The sequence below is a fragment of the Lynx canadensis genome, chromosome C1 (assembly GCF_007474595.2).
Source record: "Lynx canadensis isolate LIC74 chromosome C1, mLynCan4.pri.v2, whole genome shotgun sequence".
NCBI classification, from domain to species: domain Eukaryota; kingdom Metazoa; phylum Chordata; class Mammalia; order Carnivora; family Felidae; genus Lynx; species Lynx canadensis.
The window spans coordinates 16,401,538-16,412,436 of NC_044310.1; positions in this window are offsets into that span (position 1 = coordinate 16,401,538).

Here is a 10,899-nt window from a genome sequence, read left to right on the forward strand (position 1 = left end):
TGGACAGTCAGGACCCTTGAACTCTTGACTCACTTCAGCTACTTCCCTGCTGGTGCCTTCGAGCAATCACTCCCCCTCCAAGTCTTTGTTTCTTTCTTTATAAAGGGGGTACACATAAGGCACCCCAGTTTGGTGGGTGAGATGGACACACGGGCATTTACCATGCTCTGGGCGGAGCCGGAGGGAGCGAGGCAATGTGGGCACTTAGCACTTGCCCTGCAGGCGTGGGAGTCTACTGCCGCAAGCTGTCAGGATGAACACAGTGACAGTGACCAGGATGACAAGGGATAAGTGCCGAGGACCTGCCCCCCGCCCCCCAACCCGGGCTGCAGGGTTTCAGGTCAAGGAAGACCTCAAGGAGGAGGTGAGTCCAAGCTGAGACTTGAGGGAGAAGTAGACTTTAGGCCCCATGGGGGTGAAGGAGTTGCATGTGCAAAGGTCCGGAGCAGAGAGAGAAGAGTAGGAGATGGGGCCCCAGAGAGAAGCAGAAGCCAGACCCAGTCCGTCAAGGGCTCTGCGTTGCAGGCCAAGGAGCTAAGCCTTCTGCTGGGGCAGTGGGGCCGCTGCAGGCAGGTGAGCAGGGGCATGTGGTGTTCCAGAAAGATTACCCTGGCAGTGGGCGGGAGCAGGATTGGAGGTGGGGCACCTGGAGGCAGGGGGGCTGTGGGCAGGAGTGGGGGAGGGGGTGGAGTTGAAGAGGGGCCAGATGCAATGAAAGGTTGGTGGGAGCTGGGACCGGGCTGGTGGCTGGGTGATTTCTGGGGCTTCTCAGGAGGAGGCCCTGCCCGGAGGCCAGGGGCTGGATCACTGTGTCCAGCCCCAGGGCCAGGCTGCCTCCACCTCATCAGCACTCCCTCCACAGCCCGGGAGGCTGTCACCAGGAGCCCCAGGAAACATCCCCTCGGAGAGGCGCCTGATGGATCTGTCACCACAGTGCCATCCCGCCCAGCCGGCCCCTCACACTCGCGGGGTAATCTGCTTCCACCGGGAACATTGTCCTTCAGCCTCCCCCAGCTCCCAGCTCCGAGCAGGGAGGGCGGGGCTCGCAGGACGGAGAAGCTTTCTTCCCTGAACAAATGACCTTGGGCCAGAACGGGAACAGCTTGGCTAGAATTCAAACAGCCTGGGCCCCCAGCAGCCCGGGGCTCTCAGCCCCTCTTCCACTTGTATCCCAGGGAGTAAATCTGCTTTGGGGACCGTTCCAAATCAAACTAGACCCTTGGGAGCTCCTTTCTAGGTGACCCCAAGCCACTGAGTGTCTCCAGCTTCCAAGTTACGCTCTGTCTCCTTCCCAAGAAACCTGCCCCCAGGGGGTTGTCTGGCCGAGAGCGGGACACATACCCAGGTTTGAGGGTCAGATACCTTTGGGTTCACATCTCAGTTTGGCTGCCTCCTGGCTGGGTGACCTTGGACAGCTTGCTCTCCGGCTCTGAGTCTTTTGAGGGCCTAATGTAAGAGGCCCTGGAGCGGGGTTACTGGAGAGGGGAACTACAAACCATCCAGCCCACCGTGGACGCCTCACAAGTGACGGCCCCTTCCGGCTGATTATTTCCTCCTGCCCTGCTGGGGAGCAGGACACAGGCTCCCCTACGGTGCCTCGCCCCCAGGCGTGAACAAACCCATAGCCCGGCCCTTTCTCCATGTTCTGGGTGCTCTCACGAGGTGGTCTCATGTAGGGCACTGGGCTTGGACCCCAGAAATTGGGTTCTGATCCCACATTTGCTGCTGGCTGTGTGACATTGGGGAAGTCAGCTGCCCTCTCTGGGCCTGTGACTATTCTCCTCCTCCCTCCCACATGCACACCATCACCCTGCTGTTTAGCATTCCTCCCTTAGCTTCTAGGAGTTCTTACCCACCGCCAGGAAATGGCCTATTCTGGACCTGTCTGTGCCATCAGACTAGCAGTTTCCGGAGAGCAGTGGACATGTCCTCCGCTCCCAGCAGCCCCAGATCCTGCCCCAACACTGCCCGGCCTCAGAAAACGTGCACGGAAGGAACGAGATGGAGACAGGACAGGGGTTCTTTGGCCATGTGACAGAGGAGCACGTGGGCCCCAGAGGTGGGGGAGGGCGATTTGCCCACATGGAGTGCGGGGGGGGGGGGCAGCCATCGGTTAGCAGGGGCCAGCTCAGTGACCAAGACGGCCTCGTGTAGGGCCAGGGTTTCCCCTGGGCTGCGGTGACTAGTGACGATAATAGTGGTGGGCCGGGAAAGGCGGCAGGGACCTCGCCGTGGTCATGACCCCGGCTCTGGCTCCTGTCATCAGACCTGCCCAGGCAGCCACTGCCCTCCCAGCACACCCTCTGCCTCAGCAGCTTTAATGAAAATCAGACATAGATCTTTAGAGCTGCTTAGCATTTCAATACCTTCAATAATGGGTATTACCAAGTCACCCTCCTAAAACTCTGCTCTGGAGAGGTGCCATCACCACCCACCCACCCACCCCTGCACTCACACCCACATAAACCCCGGCCTCCCCATCCACAAGTCACTGTCACCCAGGCTCTCTCTCTCACACACTGTGTGCTCGCACGCTCCCTCCCTCCCTCTCCCTCCCTCTCTCCCGCAAATACCCGAAAACACAGAGAGCTGCTCCCCATCTGTCAGAATGCTGATGTGGGCTCATCTCCTCCCGACAAGGCAGAATGATGATAAGGTTATTTTTTAATATCAGGGATATTAATACTCCTCTTTCTGATAATGAGCCGTGGCCTGCTCCCTCCTGCTCCCTGAGGGAGGTCTTGGGTTGGGGGCAGTTGAGGCGGGGGAGGGAGGTTGGGAGGGGTGTCAAAAGGCTGAGATGCAGGAGGGCCCCCTGGGTGCCAGGCACCCTTTCAACGTTCACGATACAAGGGCGGGCGGTGGCGTCTCCATTGGACAGGGCGGGGCCTGAAGCTCAAAGAGGGGGAGTGGCTTCTCGAAGCCCACAGAGCACACAGCAAGGGTCAGGCCCGGGATTCCAGCAGGTCTGACTCCAGAGCTCAAGCTCTTTGCCGCCTCCCAACACATTTAGAGACTTTCCCTCAACTGCTGCCAGGAGCCCATTATCCTGAGGCTCCACAGGGAGGGTCCCCGCTCCACCCCATCGTCCAGCTGAGAGGTCAGGCCCAGTTTGGCCCTGGCCCCGGGCCTGGCTGGGTAATCCAGCCTTCTGACAGGGGCCGAGGCCCTGTAGACACCAGACGTGGCAGAACTTCCCTGTCCCATCCCCTGTGGTGGCCTAACGGTGGCCTCTCCTCGGGGCCATGAGCTCCTTTTACCTTCCCCCAAAAGTCTGGGGGAAGGGTCAGCACACCCACCCGGTGACCCACAGATCAGTAGCCCCCGTGGTATCTGCTCCCTCCCTATGACCGACCCCAAGTTCCGAACTTTCCCTTCATCTGAACAGCCACCGCTCTGCGCCCTCCCACTGCCTCACGACTAAGCGTGTGGGCTCTGGAAACACAGATCTGGGTTCGAATCCTGAGCCTGCCACTTAGTGGCTGTGGCCCCTTGGACGAATATGTCACCTCGCCTGCTCCCAATTATTCTCATATATAAAGTACAGATAATAACAGAACTTACTTCAAAGGGCTGTTGTTTAGCTTAACAAGCAGAGTGAATATTGCGACATATCATCCTAGATGTCGGGAGCCCTTAGAGACCTTCCCCCAAGCTGAGCAGCGCCCCAGAGAGGTCGTGAGATTTGCCTAAAGTCACACAGGCAGTTAGTGGCAAAGAGACTCTAGCTCCAGTTCCAGGCCTCACAAAGGGAGCCAGGGATGAGGCAAAACGTCCTTCTAGAAGGCTGCCCGTGTGCCAGGTGTCAAAGGCTTGGTGCCCAGCAAGGGCAGAGGGAGTCCCCGCTCTCATAAGAAGGTGGTTTGAATCAAGGAATCACATACGTGGAGGCAGAATTCCAGACTGAGCCAAGGGTGCTGATGGAGATAGGCAAGGTTCTCTGGGAGCTGACCTGGGCCAGGGGTCCGGTGTGGCTCCCTGAGGACAAACAGGAGTTATGGAGGTAGGAGAATGTTCCAGAAGACGGAACTGAGGATGAAGTCTGTGTGTGGGAAGGGCCACGGCACATTCAAGAAAGCACCGAGAGGGAAGAGGAAGTGTTGGAAAGGTGCCAGGGTCCAGACCACCTGAACTGGGCCTTGTAGGGCGTGATAAAGATTTGGGTCTTTGTCCAGAGAGAAGAGGGGAAGGCTCTAGAAAGGCTCTCATCAGCGGCGGGGAAGGAGCGGGGGGGTGTGACTGAAGGGACCCAGGGAAGGGGCACAGAGGCCAGTCGCCCTGGTGAGAGGTGATGGGGGCTCAGAGGCTCACAGGCTGGTGGCCGTGGCAGGTGGCAACGTATGTTTTGGTGGTAAAACCCAAGGGTTTGGGACGTCCTGGGTACTCGGCCGATGGAGAAGGAGGTACAAGACCAACTTCAGGTTCCTGACTTGTACAGCTGGGTAGACGGTTGGATGAGGGCCAGGCACGTGGCAGAGAGCCGTGGGGCGTGAGTCTGGGGCAGGTGGAGTTTGAGGGGTGGCGGAGGTGATACGAGATGAGGAGAGACTGAAAGAGAAAGCAGTGGAATCCACAGAAGACACAATTCCTTCAAGAAGTTTACTGGGGGGGGAGGGGGCATCTGGCTGGCTCAGTTGGTGAAGCATCCGACTCCTGATTTCAGCTCAAGTTACGATCTCAAGGTTCGTGAGTTCAAGCCCCGCATTGGGCTCTGCGCTGACGGTGAGGCACCTGCTTGGGATCTTCTCCCTCTCCCTCTCTTTCTCTCTGCCCCTCCCTCACTCATGTTTTCTCCGTCTGTCTCTCTCTCCAAATAATTAAACTTAAAAAAAAAAAATGAAGTTTCCTGGGAGGGGGAGGAGAGAGGGAGATAGCCCAGGTCAGGGGAATGAGGCACAAGGGGATGGCATGGTTTGATTTTCCAGGACAGGAAGGACTTGTGCACAAGGAGTTAGCAGCCCAGAGCTCGGAGGCCCATCCCGGTGTCGTCTTCCTTCCACCGCGTTCTGCTGCTGCCTGTGGCTCCAAACGGTGGAAGTGATTGATTATGTGGAAACAGGAGGAAGCAATTAGTCTGTGCATGCCCGGCCATTAATAAGCCTCTTAGGTATTTATAACAACACTTCATTTACCCTCCACCCTGAGAACAAATATCCTGAGAACAGCCAGAAATACACCGAAGGGACCTCTGACACCGAACTCAGTCTTTACTAACAGGGAGGTCCCTCACTTAGAGCCCACTGAGTCTTACTTTACACACAATTCTAATAAGCGTTCATTTTTTTCTTAGTCCACACTAGGGGCAGCAACTCAGGAGACAGGTGGGAACTGTCAGGGGCAGGAGCCCCTGCGGCAGAGGGAAAGCTGGCAGCTGGGGAGCCAGGAAGGACACGGAACCCTCTGGCAGAGAAGCCCCGGGGGCATGCAGTGAACAGGGCCCGCAGGTCCCCCACCCGTGGTCCTGAAGGGTGTCTGTCTTACGCTGTCTTACGCTGTCCCACCACCAGTGGCTTGAGCTAACTCATCTCAAAGTCCCTTTCCCACATCAATATGCAATGATCCTTTGTTCACAGTGACGATTCTGAGCCACCGAGCAAGGGCTAAATTACATGCGGTATTTTCTGCTTAAAAGAGGACTCTTTTTTTTTTTTTTTTTGAAATGTTTTAAATTGTAAATTTTATTTTAAGTTTTGGTGCCTACAGTTTCTGAAATGCTCCCTTATGTGGAGAGGGATTTTGTAATTGCCTGTTTAATTATCTGCCTCCCCGTTAGGCTGACGCTCTGTGAGAAGGAGGGCCACGTCTGCGTGGTTCACCGTCTTAATCCCAGCACCTTGCACGGCGCCCCAGGAGGGGCGCGAGACGGAGTTGTTGAATTAGCGAATGGATTAGTAAATTAATATCGCATACCAGGCAACATTCACTCAACAAACATTATCACCTTTAACTTGGCCTATTTCTTTTCTTTCCTTTCTTTCTTTTCTTTCTCTTCTCACTTTGGTCACACAGCTACTAGAAAAGAAAAGCGAAAAAAGGTGGCACACACGACCTTTCCATCTGCTGGGGTTGTCTTAGGCATTCCTGCCCTGGCTCTAGAGGCAGAGGACAAAGCGTCAACACGCTCCCCGCGGTCCGGGTGACTCTTCCCTATGTAACGGAAGGAACTTCCTCACGCGTGTCCCGGTGCCCGTCTCCCCTCCAGCCTGTGAGCACTTCCTGGGCAGGGCCGTATCTCCAGTGGGCCACCAGCACGTTCCCTTCGTGCCCATTAGAAATGGTAGAGCCCTTCATGCCCATTACAAATGCCCATTAGGGGCGCCTGGGTGGCGCAGTCGGTTAAGCGTCCGACTTCAGCCAGGTCACGATCTCACGGTCCGTGAGTTCGAGCCCCGCGTCAGGCTCTGGGCTGATGGCTCGGAGCCTGGAGCCTGTGTCCGATTCTGTGTCTCCCTCTCTCTCTGCCCCTCCCCCGTTCATGCTCTGTCTCTCTCTGTCCCCAAAATAAAATAAACGTTGAAAAAAAAATTAAAAAAAAAAAAAAAAAGAAATGCCCATTAGAAGAAAACGGTAGAGGGGGCACGTTACAGATGGGAACACTGAGGCCCCAAGCAAGGAAGCAACAGGGGCCTCATGCTAGGAATCCGGCTCTTCCTAAGATCTCAGAGGCTCCACCCTCCAGCCAGTCCCCTCACAGAGTAAACCCAGGGAGAGTGAGAAGGGGCCGTGGGGTGGGCTTCTCATCAGGAGTCTGAGGGAGACGGTCTGGGGGCAACAGGATGTCCGGGGCGGGGGGTTAGGGTGGGGTTTAACCACTATCCACTACCCCTACCCCAACACTCACACCCACCCACCTCCTGCTAGAGCATCCCGCCTACCTACACCGGAAGGGGTGCCCTGTGGAGTTCTCCCCTTGGGTGTAGGACTGCCCCGTGCCAGCCCCATCCTCTAAAACACGGTTAGCACCTTCCCGTCTCAGATCTCTTTTTAAAACGTTTATTATTATTATTATTTTTTTTTTAATTTTTTTTTCCACGTTTATTTATTTTTGGGACAGAGAGAGACAGAGCATGAACGGGGGAGGGGCAGAGAGAGAGGGAGACACAGAATCGGAAACAGGCTCCAGGCTCTGAGCCATCAGCCCAGAGCCCGACGCGGGGCTCGAACTCACGGACCGTGAGATCGTGACCTGGCTGAAGTCGGACGCTTAACCGACTGCGCCACCCAGGCGCCCCAAAACGTTTATTATTATTAATTTTGTTTATTCATTTTTGAGAGAGACAGCATGAGTGGGGGAGGGGCGGGGGGCGGGGGGAAGAGAGGATGCGAAGCGGGCTCCGCGCCGACAGCAGTGAGCCCAACGTGGGGCTCGAACTCACCAACTGCGAGATCATGACCTGAGCCGAAGTCAGACACCCGACTGACTGAGCCACCCAGGCGCCCCATCTCAGATCTCGTTACAGGTTCCCAGGCGTGTTTGCACCTGTGACTACACATGAGTCTCACAGCAACCCTTCGAGTTGGTACACATCCTCATTATCCTCAGATAGGGAAATTGAGGCTCAGAACGGTGAAGTGAGAAGTACTTCTGAGAGGGCATTTCTCCCCCAAAATGGAGAATATAATGGGGCTTGTGTGAGGCTCCCTGCAACTCCCCTTCCCACTCCTAGATGGAAAAGTCAAGGGTGGGGGGGAGGAGCCGTGAAGTGGGGGAAGGAGTCAGAGGCGGAGCCCCACCCCCACCTTACCCGGTCCCTTAGAGCAAGGTCCCAAGGGGCCCACGTGCTGGCACAAGGCTGGGCGCTGTTCAGATTCGCCTCTCGGAGAGTCGAGGTCAAGCCCACTTAGCAGGCCTGGCTAGCACACCTGCACAGCGATCTAGAGAGCAAGCTGTCCTGCAGCCCAGCATGGCCTTCAGCAACCGTGGCCTCAAGCACTTGGCCAGCGGGGTGTGGGCCCCTTGACCGGCTGCTCACTCATTCACTCACTCAGCAAACGTTCCCGGAGCACCCAGCCAGCGACCCTCCGTGGCCGCTGCCCTCAAGAGGCTCAGAATCCAGTCAGGGAGGGGAGACAAACCAGCCACAAGCATCCCAAGTCCTGCCGGTGCACTTCACAGAGCTTCCCACCCCATCCTCAGGGCCTCCCGAGTCTTCCTCTCCTAGCCTTGAACATGGGGAGAAAGCAGGGAGTGCGTGAGAGAAGGGATGCAGAGTCGAGCCTGGGAGATGCACAATGAATGACAGCGTTGACGGTGACGGTGACAGCGATCATGACACTGGGGAGCCTTGCTCCTGCCTTCACCCACGGCCCCTCCCCAGCTGCCCTGCCTGCCTGACCACTCAGGAGAGGAAGGAAGGCCCCCTCTTCCCGAAGGTTCTGCTGAGACACCCACTTCTCTAGAAGAAGGGTCTAGTGGCCTCTTCCTTCCCATTGGTGGGTGGGCGAGTTGCCACTTGGAAACATAGGACAGGTGGAAGGGGAGGGCGTGGGAGGGAGAGACCCTGGGAAAGGGCACACCTGGGCTGGGACACCCTGGGAGTTTCGGAGGGCGAGGAGACCACCGAACACAAGCCGCTCTTCCCCCCCACGGAACGCGGGTGAGATACATTTCTAATCTTGCTAGAGAGGATTCGGAATATGGAGCACACCCCTGCCTGACAGAGAATGGCCCCTCACGCTCACCCGGTCCTTCAAGGGTCCCCCAGTTCCAGAAGACTGCAATATGGGCAAAACCCAGGTTTGGCTGTCTCCACCTCGACCTGGAAATGCAGAACCCCAGCCTCCTCCCATCAACAAATATTTCCGGGAGCCCTGGTCCGGGGTAGGAGATGCCCACAAGTGCTCGTGACTGCATCCTGCGCTCTGTCCGCAGTTTCCGGTCCTGCCTTGCTCACTCCCCACCGTGCTCCAGGAGCGAGTTGCCAGCCACGAACCCTTCCATCTGGGGTGCCCCGCAGGGAGATCTAGAGCCCTGGTAGCTGTGGCCACTTCACCTACGGGTTTGCCCACACTGTGCTGTTATTAAAAGGTTTGCATTCACTGCCAGATTTGTACCTTGGGAGATAACCACATAAAAATTCCAGTTATAAGACCTCTCTTGAAAACACAGAAAATCAGGCCCCCACCCCGCGGCAATGGTGGCTGAAGCTGGAAAGACTCCCCTAGCTGGTTTCATCGGGCTGCCTGCCCGTCTCATGTGAGCATTTGAGTTCGCCTTTCCAAGTCTAGTCCAATCTGCTGCCTCTACCCCAACATCCCCCTCTTCGTAGCATCCCTGCACGGCTTTTAGCTAGTGTCTGCTTGAATGCTCCTGGTAACAGTTGGCTTACTACATCTTTGAGGCAGGTGGTCTGAGCAGTTGGTCTGAGGCATTTGGTGCTAGGAAAGCGCTCCTAACTTGAGCTATCTTCCCCCTTTCTATAACGAAGAAAGATGCGCGGAAACGAAGTGGGTTTTCCTCGCTAGCATTTAACCAGCTGTGTGATCTAAGGCGAATGACGATGGTCTTTCTTTGCTTCAGTTTCCTTAGCTGCACCTCGCCTGCAGGCTGTGCGGGGCTTAAAGGAGAGCAAGTTGATAAAGCGCCGAAAGCAGGGTCTGGCACGCACTCCCCAAATGGCCTTGATCATTCCGTATAACCTCCAGCCATGGATCCAACCAACTTTTCCTGGTGAGCTCAGGGGCTGGGAGTGCAGCTGGAGAGAGCTGGGCAATGGTCTGTGCCGGCTAAGTCCGAGGCAGAGTCCAGACTTGTCCCAGCAGGCACCCACACTTGAGGGCCAGCCCCCAGGAGCTACAGGTTTCTTATCTGCTTCCTGGACAGCTCGGCCCTCCAGGGGCTCAGGGGCTTTGAGGAGAGCAGGCAGGGCTGCAGGAGGGAGCCCCCACCGTCCCTGCCCTCTGCACGCAGCCTGTAGCCTTCCCAGGATGAGGTCCCTACTCCTGGGAATGGAACTGGAGATGGGGAACCACGGGAGGGAAGAGTAGGCAAGGATAATCCCCATCGTCCAAGAACACCTGCCATTACTGGGCGCCTGGCTGTGTGCCTGGCAGTATGCTGGGCCTTTACCTGAGTCCTTGAATATGAGTCTCACAACGGCCCTAGGACGGAGAGGCTGTTATCCCTGTTTTATCGTTATGGAAGCTGAATCTCAGAGAGGTTCAGAAACTTGCCCAAGGCCACACAGCCAGGATTGAAAGTCTTGTGTGTCTGGTGTCTGAGCCTGCGCCCACGACCGCTGCACTCCGCCGCTCCCTAAAACTCTGGGCGTCTTCTTCTGCCCGGCCATTGGGGAGGGGAGGGGAGGGGAGAGTTTTTGCCCCAAAGTGCTTCCGAGCCTCCGCCCGGGACCTAGTGAGTGTGCATCCCAGTGTGTCACCGCGCGAGGCACTTTGGGCGCGCGTGTCTGAGAGTAAAGCGTGTTAGCGTGAGTGTGCGGGAAGACGCCTCGCCTCGGTGTGCGTGTCCGACACGGGGACTCCCCCGGTGGTCTGCACGTCCCGGTGTCGCGGGGGCGCCCTGACCGTGGCTCGGCGCGCGGTGGCTCCGGATCCACGTGCGGACGTGGGGCGCGGGCGGGTGAGTGCGAGCGTGCGCACGTGCGGCGGCGGGGTCCGCGGGCCGGTGTCCGCGGTGCGGCTCCGTGTCCCCCACCCCCACCCCCGCCTCGGTGCTGATTGGCTCGGCGCCGTGACGGGCCGGCCCCCGCCCGGGGCGGCGGCGGCGGCGGCGGCGGCGGCGGCGGGCGCGGGTGCCCGCGTGTGCGCTGTGTGCCGGCGTGTGCGCCGGGGTGTGCGCCCGGCCGCCGGGTGTGCGGGAGAGCGAGGGAGCGCGCCGACGCGCCGGCCGCTGCGGCCGAGCTGGAGGGTGCGCGGCGCCCCCGCCCGCCCGGCCCGGCC